Genomic DNA, 15,212 nt, shown 5'->3' with positions numbered 1-15,212 from the left:
TTGATTTGCTTTGCTAATATTTTGCTGAAAGTTTTAAAATCTATGTTCATCAGGGATATTGGCCTATAATTTTCTTTTGATAGCCTTGTCTGGTTCTAAATTCAGGGTATTGCTGGCTTCATAAAATAAGTTTGGAAGAGTTTTTTTTTCTTTTTTTTGGAACAGTCTGAGAAGAATTTGTGTTAATTCTTTCAATGTTTGCTAGAATTTATAGAATTTACCAGGGAAGCTATCTGGTCTTGGACTTGTGTTTGTTGGTAGGTTTTTGATTACTGATTCAATCTCCTTACTCTCAGTTGGTTCACATTTCTTATTTCATTATAATTCAGTCATTAGACATCGTATGTTTCTAGGAATTTATCTGTCTCTCCTCGGTTGTCCAATTTATCGGCATATAATTGCTTAGTCTCCTATGATCCTTTATATTTTGGTGTTAACCATTATAAAATCTCTTTCCATTCTGATTTTGAGTTCTTTTTTTCTTAGCTAATCTAGCTAAAAGTTTGTCCATTTATTTTTCTATTTTTAAAGAAATAGCTCTTAAGTTTCTTCGATCCTTTCCATTGTCTGTTTAGTCTCTAGTTCATTTAATTCTCCTCTAATCTTTGTTTCCTTCCTTCTAACTTTGGGCTTCATTTGTTCTTTTTCTAGTATTTTGAGGTGTTAAGCTAGGTTGTTTGAGACTTGTTTCTTGAGGTAGATATTTATTGCTACGAACTTCCTTTTTAGAACTGCTTTTGCTGTATCCATAAGTTTTGCTATGTTTTAGTTCCATTTTCATTTGCCTTAAGATATTTTTTAAAAAATTCTTATTTCTTCTTTGACCCATTGGTTTTTCAGGAGTGTTCAGTTTAATCCCTATTCGTCAGTTTTCTTGTTTTCTTTGTATAATTTCTAGTTTAATACTATTGTGGTTGAAAAAGACATCTGATATTATTTCAATCTTCTTATATTTAGATTTTTTTGTGGCCTAAAGTGAAAGTGAAGTCACTCAGTCATGTCCAACTCTTTGCAACCCCATGGACTATAGCCTACCAGGCTCCTCTGTCCATGGGACTTTCCAGGCAAGAATACTGGAGTGGGTTGCCATTTCCTTCTCCAGGAGACCTTCCCAACCCAGGGATTGAACATTGTAGGCAGATGCTTTATAAAGTCTGAGCTACCAGGGACCTAACATGATCTACCTTGGAAAATGTTCCACATGTACTTGAGAAAAATGTCTATTGTGCTGCTTTGGGATAGGATGTTCTATGTATGTCAAGTTCATCTGGTCTAACATGTAATTTCAAGTTGATGTTTCTTTTGATGTATCTGGATGATATATCCATTGATAAATGGAATATTAAGGTCCCCTACTATTACTGTATTGTCTTTTTATCTTTTTAGGCCTGTTAATATTTACTTCATATATTTAGGTGCTTCTAGGTTGGGCACATAAATATTCCAAATTTATATCCTCTTGTTGAATTGATGCTTTATCATATGTCATGCCCTTCTTTGTCTCTTGTTAGAGTCTCTGTTTTAAAGTCTATTTTTTCTGATATAAGCAACCCTAACTTCAGCTTTCTTTCCATTTTCATTGGCATTGAACACCTTTTTCCAACCCTTCACTTTCAGTCTATGTCCTTATATCTGAAGTGAGTCTATTGGCAGCATGTACACAGGTTTTTAAAAATCCATTCAACTGCTTTATCTTTTAAAAAGATTTTTATTTATTTGGCTGCACTGAGGTTTAGTTGCAGCATGTGGAATCTAGTTCCCTGACCAGGGATCAAACCTGGGCTCCTTACATTGAGTGTGGAGTCTCAGTCACTGAACCACCTGGGAAGTTCCTGCTTTATCTTTTGATGGAAGAATTTAATTCATTTATATTTAATTATTGGTGGCATGTGCTTATTCCCATTTTGTTAACTGTTTTCTGGGTGTTTTGTTATTTCTGTTCCTTTGTTCTTCCACTCTATTTCTTTGTATAATAGTTTGGTGACTTTCTTTAGTGGTAAACTTAAATTCCTTTCTTTCTCTTTTGTATATCTGCCATAGGTTTTAGCTTTGTGATTACCATGAAGCTTATATATAACCTGTATTTTTAAATCTTTGTCTTTTCTTTCTAAGAAAGTCTTATCCAAGTTGATAAGTTTGAATGCATTCTAAAGCTCAAAATTTTTGCCCCCCCTCCACATTTTGTTTTCAGCGTTATACTTTCCATCCTTTTATCTTGTGTATTCTGATTTTGACTTTACTACTTTTATCTGTCAAACTTTATACTAGCTCTATAAGTAATTCATCCACTAATTTTATATTTACTTTGATCAGTGAAATTTACTCTCATGTATTTTCCTGTCAATAATTAGTAGTGCCCTTCTTTTCAGCATAAAGTCCCTTTTAACATTTATGATAAGGCTGGTTTAGTAGTGAATTCCTTTGCTTTGTCTGAAAAACTCTCTCCACTTCTGAATTATAGCTTTGTGGGGTTGCCTATAAGGTTGTTTTTAAGCATTTTTAATATATCATGTCAATCCCTTTTGGCCTGCAAATTTTCTAGTGAAAAATCTGCTGACTGTTGTGAAGGGTTCCTTGTATGTAACAAATTGTTTTTTCTTTTAATATATTATCCTTGTCTTTAACTTTTGACATTTTAATTATAATGTGTCTTGATGTGGGTTTCTTTGGATTCTTATTTGAAACTTTCTGGGCTCCTTGGATCTAGATGTCTGTATCCTTCCCCAAGTCAGGGAAGCTTTCAGTCATTTTTTCAAATAAGTCATCTGTCCTCTTCTCTCTCTTCTCATTCTGGGTCCCTGTATAATATAAGTCATTGGTCTGCCTGATGTTGTCCCATAACTTCGTTAAGCTATCTTCACTTTATTCTTTTTTTCCTTTTGCTACTCTGATTAGGTGAGCTCCATGCTGTGTTTTCAAGTTGACTAATCCCTTCTTCTGCTTCAGCTAGTCTGTATTGAATCCCTCTAACATATTTTTCAGTAGTTATTGTATTCTTCAGCTCTATTACTTGATACTTATCTTTTGTTGAATTTCTTACTGCGTTCATCCATTTTTCTCTCAAGTTCAGTGTGCATTCTCATGGTCATTTCTTTGAACTGTTCAAGTAAATTACTTGTGTTTCATAAATTTTTCCCAATGTTTTTGTTATTTAGAACATATTCTTTTATGTCTTCATTTTTCTTGAGTCTCTGTGTTGGTTTCTATGTATTAGATGAAGCAGTTCTCTCTCCGAGTCCTGAAGGAGTGGTCAAGTGTATTAGATGAACTTATCATTCAATCTTGAGAGTCCCTTGGACTGCAAGGAGATCCAACCAGTCCATTCTGAAGGAGATCAGCCCTGGGATTTCTTTGAAAGGAATGATGCTAAAGCTGAAACTCCAGTACTTTGGCCACCTCATGCAAAGGGTTGACTCATTGGAAAAGACTCTGATGTTGGGAGGGATTGGGGGCATGAGGAGAAGGGGACGACAGAGGATGAGATGGCTGGACGGGATCACTGACTCGATGGACGTGAGTCTCAGCAGTGAACTCCAGGAGTTGGTGATGGACAGGGAGGCCTGGCATGCTGTGATTCATGCGGTCGCAAAGAGTCAGACACGACTGAGTGACTGATCTGATCTGATCATTCAATCTTGCCTTAGCTCTTGGTTGTCTCTAGAACCTTTGTGAGTGTCCAAACAGTCTTATTTTTAATCACTCCCACTTACTGTGGATGGACTAAAAGGGTGGAGTTCTGGCTCAGCAACTACATGTACGCTAATTGGAGGCCAGACACTTGGGCTGCAGCTTTAAAGCATGCAAATAAATACAATCCTGTGGAACCATAAATGTAGCCCTCCTGGCCACAAGGCCAGGTGATTCAGAGGTGTGCCCTGGGCTACAGTCACATAATTTGGAGCCCCAGGTGAGTAGATAAGCTTCTTTCTGAGAGATACTGGTCAGCTGTAGCAAGGCAGAGGGAGAGTGCAAAGGTGGCATCCTTAAGTTCCCTGAGAGCATCTCTGTAGACCTCCTTGATGTGTGTCAAACCTGAAGCCTGCCTCTTAGGCCAAAACTCTAGGATGAGCAAACAGGCCTCTTTCACAGAAACACTAGGGCTATGTTTCAGTCCGCCATCTGTGCAATGCTCGACTGAGCACTCTCTCTGACTTAACAGTCCCAGGAGACCCAGGAATATAAGCCCGCTTGTCCACCAGATCCACGTGTTCAAAGTCTGGCTCCTGGGCATACAAACCAGGCACACCTGCCATAAAATCCAGGACATCAGACATGTGGAAGAGCTCCCTTCCAGGAGGTACTTCTGCTCTGGAGCTGGGCAGAGGGAGAATACAAAGATAGTGCTCACCTTCCCAGGTCTCCGCAACGGTTTACTTTCAGCCCTTTAATGTGCGTGCATCTAACTAGAAGCCTGCCCCTAAGGCTGCAATGATGATGGGCCTCCTGCAGACTGAACTCCTGGATTCTTTGCCTCTTGGTAGCTTTTACAGAACTTTGTGTTGGTTTCACTATGAGACCTACAAGCATAAGCCCTGCTGGCCACCAGAACCAGGCCACGTAGAAATGTCCCCTGGCAGCAGCTGCACAAAGGAGGGCACCAGATAATGGCCTAAGCTGCTCTCTGGGAGCTGAAGCAAGGCCAAGAGCACAAAGATTGGGTCTACCAGCCTCTGTTCCCCAAGAGCACCTCCGTGGCCTCTAAGAGTGTTAGCCTAGAAGTCTGCTCCTTTGGCCTCTTTCTCAGAAAGACAGGGTGTTCGTCAGTCTGAGTGTCTTGGGGATGGTAGTCTGCCAAGAACTGTCTCTGTCACAGTCCCCTGGGAATCAGGAATGCAAGCCCCACCCTGGCCTCTATAGTCAGGTGATCAGAGTGTCCTTTGAGTTCCAGCCACAGAAAACTAGGGCATCAGAGGTGTATAAAGGCTTCCATCTGGGAGATACTGGTGTCACGGAGTGGGCTAGACAGAGGAGGTGAGGACGGCACCCACTGAGGAAAAAGAAAGAAAAGAATTGGCACCTGCCAGGGCCTTTGTCCCTATAAAGTGTCCCTGTAGGTCCCTGCCTCTCTGGTGGTTCCTGCAAGATTAACTGGCAGTTCTCTGTCACATAAAGCCTGGGCACTCTCAAACTGCTTTTTCGCTGGGCCCTGGGGTGAGTGATTCTGTGCATAACAGCCCTTTGTGTCTCATGCAGCCTCACTGGTTTTCACAACCAGGTATTTGGGAGGCTTCTAACAGGTCCAAGCCTCCAAAGTTGGGGTGCCTGATGTGGGCTGCCTCAGGGAGGAGCTCCAGGTTTGAGATTCCTTCATTTCCAAGGATGGATTGATGGTGAAACCACGTCTCAGCCTCTCCTACCCCCCTTAGTGTGGCCCTTTTCTCATTTGCCATGTGAAGCTGTTCCACTACCTTTCAGGTCTCTTTCAGAGGAAATGGTTCCCTATGTAGCTGCAGACTTGGCAGGTCAGTGGGAAGAGCTGAGTCCAGGATCTTCCTGTGGTGGCCTCTTGGACTGTCCTCCTCTATCTAATTCATATCCTTATCTTTTTTTTTTTCTTAATCTCCAAATATACAATAATGTTGGCAGTCCAGCACTGACTTTAAATCAAATTAGCTTAATGTTGCACCATTTAGGATACTATTTATTGGTTTTTGCTAACCAGTCTTCCAGAGAAGGCAATGGCAACCCACTCCAGTACTCTTGCCTGGAAAATCCTATGGACGGAGGAGCCTGGTAGGCTGCAGCCCATGTGCTCTAGAGCTCACGCTCTGCACACTGCAACTAAAGAAGCCTGCCACAAGCAGCTCATTCACAACTAGAGAGAGACCCAGTGCAGCCAAAAAATAAACAGTTTATGCTGATAGTTTCTAATACTGAGGCATCCTAATATTTTCAAAAGTGGCTAAAAAGTTTCTCTCCATGTGTATTTTATAACTTCCCTCTCCCTCTTTAGAAAAAACCCAATGAATCATCAAAAATAGCATAAGAAAAATCAGAGTGGACTATTAAGCTCCTATAGTCAGTCATTCATGATTTAACATACTTATCCATATACATTTGTGTGTTTACTGTGTTTCATCTTCTTTATATATGTTAACCTTCTTAACAATTCTTTGTGGCTGGTACATATCCATTTTACAGATGGAAAAACAAAGATATTAACAAGTTGCCCAAAGTCCCACAACTAAGGGATAGGATGGTCAGATGTGAACCCAAGTTGAGAGCCTAAGCTCTTTAACATCTATTTTAAAATGTTTCTCATTAAAATATTTGAGAAGATAAAAAAATAACAGAAGCTCCAAGATGGCAGACCAACTTAATGTGCTATTTATTGTCTCGAAATTCTACTGAAATGACAGTAAACATCTGTGAATGAAAATAAATCCAAAATAATATATAGACCAGAAGGGAAGGCCCACGTAGCTCAAAAATTCCGACAAATTCCTAGAAGACAAGAAGCAAGGAGGCATTAGAGAAGTTACAAACCAGAAAAGCAGGGATCCTTTCCATCCAGTCAAGCTCTAGAAAGGACCCAAATCTGTGAGACACTGGGCACAGAGAGGGACAAGGTTGTTGGCGGTACTGTTTTACATAAAGGGCTATTTGTGAACAAGTTAGCCCACTCAGCTCTTCCCACCCATCCTCCCCCACTCAGCAGTGTTTGCACAATGTTAAAAGAGAGATGCTTTCTAAAGGAACTGAGACTGTATTACATGCACAAAAGGGGGAACAGGCTCTAAAGTTGGGAGTTGGCCCCTTGATTATGTCCTTGTCAACTGGCATCATGGGAGGCTTCCGGAGTCCTTGACTCAGCCTACAGGATAGCAGTCGACTGCATAAAGGAAGGGCTTCCCTGGTGGCTCAGTGGTAAAGAATTCACCTACTAATGCAGGAGACACAGGTTCAATCCCTGGTCTGGGAAGAATCCCTGGAGAAGGAAATGGCAACCCACTCCAGTATTCTTGCCTGGGAAATCCCACGGACAGAGAGGTCTAGCAGGCTACAGTCCATGGGATCGCAGAGCTGGACACAACTTAGTGACTGACAACACATAAAATGAAGAAAAAGCAAGATATCCAGGCAAAAGGTATAGCTTGAGCAAAGGTATAAAGGTTAGGAGCAGCATGGTAGCTGAAATATTTCACCCTTGCCTGAGGATAAAGGTCAGTCTTAGGTGTGACAGATGCTGAGGCTAGAGGGGCTGACAGTAGCCAGATCTAGAACTTATACTTGCCCTACAGGCAAAAAGGAGTCATTGAAGGATATAGCTCAAGACTATAAATGGTCAGGACCATGGTTTTGGCAGTTGAGCGGCCTTGGGAATGAATGCTCTCTGGGTATCCTAAGGCAGTGGGTCCCAAAGTGTGGTCTGAGAAGGCATCAGGACTGCAAACGTAAAGGACGAAAAAAAAAATGAAAATTATTGGGCCCCACTCCAACCTATGGAACCAGACTCTCTGGAGGCCCCAGCGATCCATTTTAACAAGTCCTCGTGGTTACTGTGATGCACACTCACTTGAAAACAACTCTTCCAAGGTAAAATACCTCTTATTTCAAGACATTCCATCTCTTCCAAGAACCCTTCCTGCCCCATGTAGAATGGATCGCATCCTCCATTGTTACCCACTCTGTCCCCTGAATATAATTCTTATACAGTAGAATTCTGTGGTGTTTATTATGTCAGTTTTCTTCTGGTAACCAGCACTTCTTTATGTCAAATATGTTCTCTCCCCTGCCTTTACAGGCCTGGCAGGACCTAGCTAAGTACTTAAGAAATTAGTTTCCTGAGTGAACCAAAATACCAATTAAGAAACGTCTGCAGTCATCCAATCAACAGATGAGGGAATGAGGTCTTGAACACACAGTACGGGGATGGACCTGAGAAATATTTAGCAAATCAAATTAGCAAAAGTTAGTAAGAGTTAACAATTATACAACACTAGGTACCAGTCAGTTTTAAGTACAAGTATTCCTATTTAAACCAATAAGGTAGCTACTTTTAGATGAAGAAATTGAGGCTAAGTAATTTACCAAAGTCAAATAGCTACTATTGAGCCAAGATTAAAGGCCAGATGTCTAGCAACAGGCATCTTTATATTGTTATTTACCACTTTTTGCCTCCAAACTTGTGTTACGATTTCCAGCTTGAGTGGTTGGATAAATGGGTTGCCAACAGCAAAGAGAGAAAGACAGGGAAACCAGGGGAAGATGCGGAGTTCAGCTTTAGCTATCCTGTGTTTGACATACCGTTATGGGGTGTCCAGTTAAGTGATATAAATCTGAAATACAGGACTAAGGTTTACAGATTTAGAAATCAACATGTAAACCATGAGAAATGGATGAGATGATCCAGGCAGGATTATATATAATGAGAATACGTGAACTGAAGGGCCTAGTGAATAATATTTTAGCAAAACTAAGATACAGTGGCCTCGTAGGTATCAGGAAGCCTCCATAAAAGAGTAACATCCTAGAAGCCAAGGCAACAGGTAGTCAGTCTCATGGAGGGAGTGATCAACAAGACTGGTATCAATTTGAGTTCAGTTAAGAAAAAGACTGAAGGCCATTCTGGCATCTAAGACTTCACTGTAATTGGTTTGTAATGATCACCTATAGAGGGATGAGAGCCAGATTAAAGTGAAAACACAAAAAATCAGGAAAGCGTATCTAGTTCTCTACAGAGATGGTATCTTGTAGAAGATACAATAAAAAAAAATATTTAAGTCTTTTTAGATGAGATTTCAGGGTATTTTTGAGGGTCCAGCAAATGGAACTAGTGTTCATGGTACTGAAGATGAAGAGGAGGAGGACTGATTTAACCAAAACCTGGGACAGGTTGGGGGCTTCCCTTGTGGCTCATCTGGCAAAGAACCCGCCTGCAATGCGGGAAACCTGGGTTTCATCCCCAGGTTGGGAAGATCAGCTGGAAAAAGAAATGGCTACCCACTCCAGTATTTTAGCCTGGAGAATTTCATGGACTGTATAGTCCATGGGGTCGCAAACAGTCAGATACAACTGAGTGACTTTCACTTACTTTCTTTCTTCTAGGACAGGCCGGTGGAAGGTAGGCTCTGGGAGAAACGCTGGACTTGAGCAAAGGACAACCAACTCAACCTCTGAGATGAGGATGTAAAGATGGGAATGGATATGAAATTCTTAGGTTGGAAGGACTAGAAAATGGCCTTAATTTTATTGACAAAATGATGTTAATGGTAATCCACTGGGTACGGAGACAGGGTTACGTGTAAGAAAGATATAAGGAATGGGAGAGGGGGCATCCCTAGATGCAATAGAAGGACCAGAATTTTATGAATAAATCATTTACAAAACCCAGGAGATCCTGAGTAGGTAAACAAAAGGCTAAAAGAAACAGAAAATGGTGGGAAATATAGATCACAGGACTCTGAGGTCAAAAGTCAATTTAGAGCAAGTGAAGGCAGACCTTGATAAACAGGAGATTGCAGTTTAGAGTTAGACAGAGTTTAGGTTCAAACAGCTCTGGATGAAAATATCTAAGCTTGTAGCCTTCAGAGTGGTAGCAGAGATAAAGGTTGATCAAAACCAAAACCAATATTGAATGGTACCTACATAATTTCAGAAAACATAAAAATTGCTGGCACTTTTAGGAGACTGCTGTTTTTGTATACAACTTGAAATGTGAAGATTAAAAAAAAAAAAATGCTTGAGGTAGATGATCCATTTCCTATGGGCCTGGGAGCCACAGGCGGTAACAAAAGTTGTCCCTCTGAAAGGTGTAAAGATGGTTGTAGAAGATATGGAAAAGATGGAGAGGACCCAGTGAGTGGAGGAAGTGCTTAGAAGCAACTGAGTGGCGGGGTGATTGAAAAAAACTTGTAAGAATAGGTAGGAACGTCTAATTGTGATTTGTTTCCCGTGACCTCAACTCTTCTGCCCACATTTTGCCTGTCAAAAGAGGGCCCTCCACAGCTCAACAGAGCTGACTGTTCTCACCAATGCCTCATGAACAAGTATTTAGCTGCTAGATATGACCTTATGACTTCTTGCCCACTGGAAAGCATTAGGTGACAGACATGACTCACTTCTCACTTTGCCTCTGCCACAGCAACTCACATTCCCAGTGGCAGCCTGGTTATCCAGGGTCCCCGTGAGGTGCTAACGCTGTGCTATCCACAATACTATGCAGAATAATAATGTATTCTAAACCACCTATTTTGGGGACTGTTTGTATTGCAGCATAATATAACTAACTGTGTTTATTCCCAGCAACGAATCAATTGTTGTCCTGTCAATTTTATTTCAAACACCCTGAGTGCCTCTCCAAATTTATACTGGTTCAGCACAACATTCCCTTTCATACAGTTTATTCTATTAATGTCTTAATTCATCAACAAATGTCTTACGTTCCTTCCAATCCATTCTCTAAAGTGCACCTAAGTATTTCTAGGTTTGCCATCACCTCACCCCTGAAATTAAATCCAAAATGTTTACAAAGCCCTCTATAAAATCTGCCCATCCTAGCTTCTAACTCATATTTCACACTACAGCCATATTCAGCTTCTAAAACCTCTTGTCTCTATGCTTTTGCTTATTCTGTTCTCACTACATGGAGTACATGACTTCCTTGGCTTGGGTTTGTCCTCAACCCGAGACCAGGAACCTGTGCCACAAATCATACACATACATGTGTTTTTCCCGTACTGTCTCCAGTGGCAAGCACATAGTACTAAAGACTATTAGTACCAAGGCAAAGGAGGGGAAAAGGTAATTTTGATCCAATTAGAAGGATGAAGGCATGATAGTAAGTTTTACATAAATCTTGAACACTGTGAGCAGGGCCTATAGCAGTACAGACCAGCAGTGGGGCGTCTCATCTGGGTACATACATGGTCCTCTGCGAATGCAACTGATGCTGAAACAAATCTCTATATCTTTTAAATGTAGGTTTTAAAGACTGAATTTTCAAGGTTCCAAAATGAGCATTCTGAATTTACTAAATCTGTTGACCAATCAGCCTCATGAATACTTCAAAAAACATCATGTAAAAGGAAATTAACTTTTATTTTTGTTTATGCCAATTCTGCTAAGAGGGACTAAAATGGTTCAGAAATTTGAAAGACTCACTCAATGATCTTGTTTCAAAGAATAAGCAATCTGATTTGTGATAGTTTTTCTGCCACTTGCCTCCCACCAACCAGTCTTTATTCACAAGGATTTTATTATCTGCAAACATCAACTAATCCTAGAAAAATAACAAAAATGTGCTAGTCAGGTTTACTTTCAAAGTTCAAATATATAATTTTGAAATTATACTCCCCCAAAACCACTATTTGGCATGTCTTTAAATATTACAGCTAAGCAGGAAATTACCTGTACTGGAAAGCAAGTCTTTGTTCATTGTATTTACTTTCTTGAACTAAACTTTTCTCTTGAAGAGAATATAAATGAGTAACTTTGAAACTCCACCTTTTAAGAACCCAAGTAAAGTGTACTACTTGCCCTTTGATATAGTACACCAACTGCAAAGCACTCACTGCCTCACATCGCCTGGTACAGCAGAAGCCCCTTTTATACTCTTATTTCTTTCAGCTGAGGAAGCACTTTACAGCCAGAAAAAAAAAAAAAAAAAGCCAGTATATTAAGTGGTTTAATAAAGACCATCCATTTAAATCAGAGGAGGTAGTAATATAGAATAGACACATTTTCACTAGATCATGATAGTTCTAATTAATTTGGTGGAAGAAAATAGATTGAAAACAGTACAGTGTACTTAAATTTAGTTAGGAAGATGAACTGATACCAAGAATGAAAACTTCTGCGTGTACAGAATCTCGGTTGGTTATAGCTCACAAGAAAAAGCTCTCTATAATAGTGGTTCTTAACTGGGGCAATTTGCACTCTCCCCCTCTTTCCCTACTCCCCTGGGGACATTTGGCAATATCTGGAGACAATTTTGGTTGTCACAACTGAGGGTTGGTTGTTGATGGTACTACAGGTATCTAAGTGGGTAGAGCTCAGGGATGTTATTACTTTACAATGCACAGGGCAGCCCCCATGACACAGAATTATTCAGTCCAAAATGTCAGTGCTAGGCTGAGAAATCCTGATCTTAAAAGAACATGCATTTTTCTACTGAAGTCAAAACTGATTTCTAGAATAAGAAACTATGAGTTTATTTCTAGACCTTTTAGGAATGCCTAGTTTAGTTCATGGATGGTAAGGATTCCAAGCAAAGTACACATTTGGTTTCTTAACAATAATGCATTAGGGTTATAATAAGATACCATCGCACACATTTAGCTGCCCTGACCTAAGTAAGCAGTTGGTTTTATATTAAAAGTGAAATGTCTATGAAACAAGTAAAACAGCTTTTCAGAGTAACAGGATTACTACAGGCTATTAAATCATGAGGTCATCATGGTATCATACATTAACCAGTTCCATAATATAATTCTTCAGAATTTCGCTGTGAGAGAGCATTCTAGAATAAAATCAATGTGCATCAACCACTAAGTTACTGATAATGGTTAAATACACTAATTCCAACACATCCTAATTTAGAAAGAAATTTCAGATGGCCTTTTCTCATCTAATACTTTAGTGAAACAATTCAATTTGCCAAAGTAATCACTAATAATCATTTAAGATCAGAACTAAAAAATACAAAGAGGTCAGGGTATCCACACTTCCTCCACTAAAAAGCATTCTGACACATTAACACTACAAAGTCTAACAAAGTAAAATTATCTGCAATACTCCCATTAGTTTTAATTGAAGTTGATTTTTGTGAAAAACAAATTCCATTTTCAATTAAGAGCTAACTTTGAAAGTTACAAACAGCAAAAACATATTGCTGATAACTCTTGCCTAAATTACAGGTGTTCACAAAATCTTATTTTTCTAGTATTAACAGGAAAATCAGCAACTTACTGTACTATAAAGGGAAAAGAAGTAATTTCAGTGTGCATATTTCTTAAGAAAATGACCACGTATGGTCAACTTTTGCAAGCTTGCCACGTGATTATTTCCGATGTGTTCCATTTTGTAGCCAAATGTATCAGGAGTTGTACTTAACTAGAAAAAAAAAAATCCATTAAAACCAGAATATCCTCTTCCCAAATAGTAAAATGGAACTGTTGTTACCACTGTCCATTTTCCATTTCACAAAGGATAAATTAAAATTTCAAAAACATGTGTGACTCTGGAGTAGCAGTAATTTAAAAATTAGGATTTAATTTAAGAGCTAGAATCAACATCTCCTGAAATTTTAAAGCTCTTTAATATAAAAGTATTTACCAAGTATACTATATCTAGAGACTGGCAGTTAATTTTTACAACTTAAGTTTTTGGTAGAAGTTTTTACCTCGGCAGAAAATGTTACTTCAACTTTTAAAAAATTGTCACGCATTACTATATTACTTTATCATGTGGTTAAATACACCTTAAAAGGATTATTAACTAGTTAACTGAATTTCCTGACTGAGGATCTTGTGTATTTCATTAAACTTCAATCATGCCTATCTATATAATCATATTCATATACCTGAAACTGAGTTAGATATAAAAGGTATCAGAATATGCCTTTAAAACCGGTTAGATATGTCCATATTATTTATCCTTTACCCAACAGAAGTGCAAAAACAAAAAAGTGGCCTGCTTATTTATGGTTATATAAAAATTATGTAAATATCAAACATTTGTTGAAGTCTCCATACTCCAATTTGTGAAGAATTCCAAATGGTTAAGCAGCTTTAGATATCACTAATATATGACCACATTTTAAAAATTATCATGCAGTGCTACTGACTTTAAATTTTTAGGTTAGGCTTTGCCATACCAAATTTCCTTTCTGCCTGAGTCTCATAACGTAACCAACAACTTAAAAACAACCCATATTGAGCTGTCTTTAAAAAGAACTTGGTTAAATCTAAACAATTTAAATGTCCTCATCAGTGAACAGCTGTTTTTTTCTCCTGAGGAATCATCATGTGCAGAACCGCTAAGCAGAACTTCCTAATAGTTATTAAAAGACCAGTGAGCAGTATGAGTGACCGACTGTGACTGAACCCACACCTTCCATCCGAGTACCAGGACATCACCACTAGAAAGATGAACTTGATCAGTATGACTCCGCATTTAAAACTTGAGTATTCTTCTTTTACTAACTGTTATATATGTGAATATATACATTATAATATATATATATCATATATATAAACAAATCATATCGACTACTAGAAAAGAGCAGAACCTCTTTAAAAGATAGAATTTCAGCTATATTAGAAAAATTAGCCATTTTGCGAGACTCAAAAAACCAAAAACTACAAGCATTTTAGAAGTTAAAAAAAACTGAAGGTGAAATCCAATATGTGAAAAGAGTTTGGATTTAACTTCAATTAACTAAGACATTCACACAACATATGCATGTCAGTCTCCTACTTGGTCCTAGAGCCTATAGTATTGTAATTTATTGTGAAACCGTGAAACCAAATACTTAAAATATATCCACAACATCTGTACCACGGTAATGCATAGTACATAATATACTAACAGCTTGAAATAAATTTCTATTACAGTTTTTTGCAAATTATAGTATGATTATCACCTGCCACACACTCTGAAACAGCACCAACTTCATGTAACGTTTCATGTCCACATACTAATCAAAATCCTTACTGGTAATGAAGTCTTATGCACGATCATCTGAATACCTGAAGTTAAGCTGTTCGTCTAATAACCACAGTATGTTATAATTAAAATCACCTCATATTTGCATGTTAAAGCAGGTAAGTCAAACAGCAGGAAAAATATTTCTAATTCACAGTTTCAAAAATAAAGGGTGCAGTTTTCAAATATCTGAATGCTTAAAACTTGTCACTCAATTTAACAACTGCCTCCTTCAATACATGTAAACTATGTTTGCACAGCATTAGGAGATGTCTTTTATTTCAGAAGTTAGTTCTTACTGTTACAGGAGCACCACAAATTTGAAGGAATAGGCTACAGTGTGAAAGGAGCTCACTGAAGGATATGTTAAATAAAATTTTAACTACAATATAAGGTACTGCAAAGCTTTGCTTCCCTCCCGAGCACAGACCCTTTCATCAGGAGTAGTCAACACTTACCAAATACAATATGTAAATTAGCTCTAGAAGAAAGGGGGGAAAAAATCTAACTCAACTAAAAGAAAATACTATTATTAGCTAACAAACCTGGGATAGGCAGCTTCAGAA

The sequence above is a fragment of the Bubalus kerabau genome, chromosome 1, assembly GCF_029407905.1.
Source record: "Bubalus kerabau isolate K-KA32 ecotype Philippines breed swamp buffalo chromosome 1, PCC_UOA_SB_1v2, whole genome shotgun sequence".
Taxonomy (NCBI): Eukaryota; Metazoa; Chordata; class Mammalia; order Artiodactyla; family Bovidae; genus Bubalus; species Bubalus kerabau.
The sequence above is the reverse complement of the archived record's forward strand: the minus strand, read 5'-3'. Positions refer to the sequence as shown.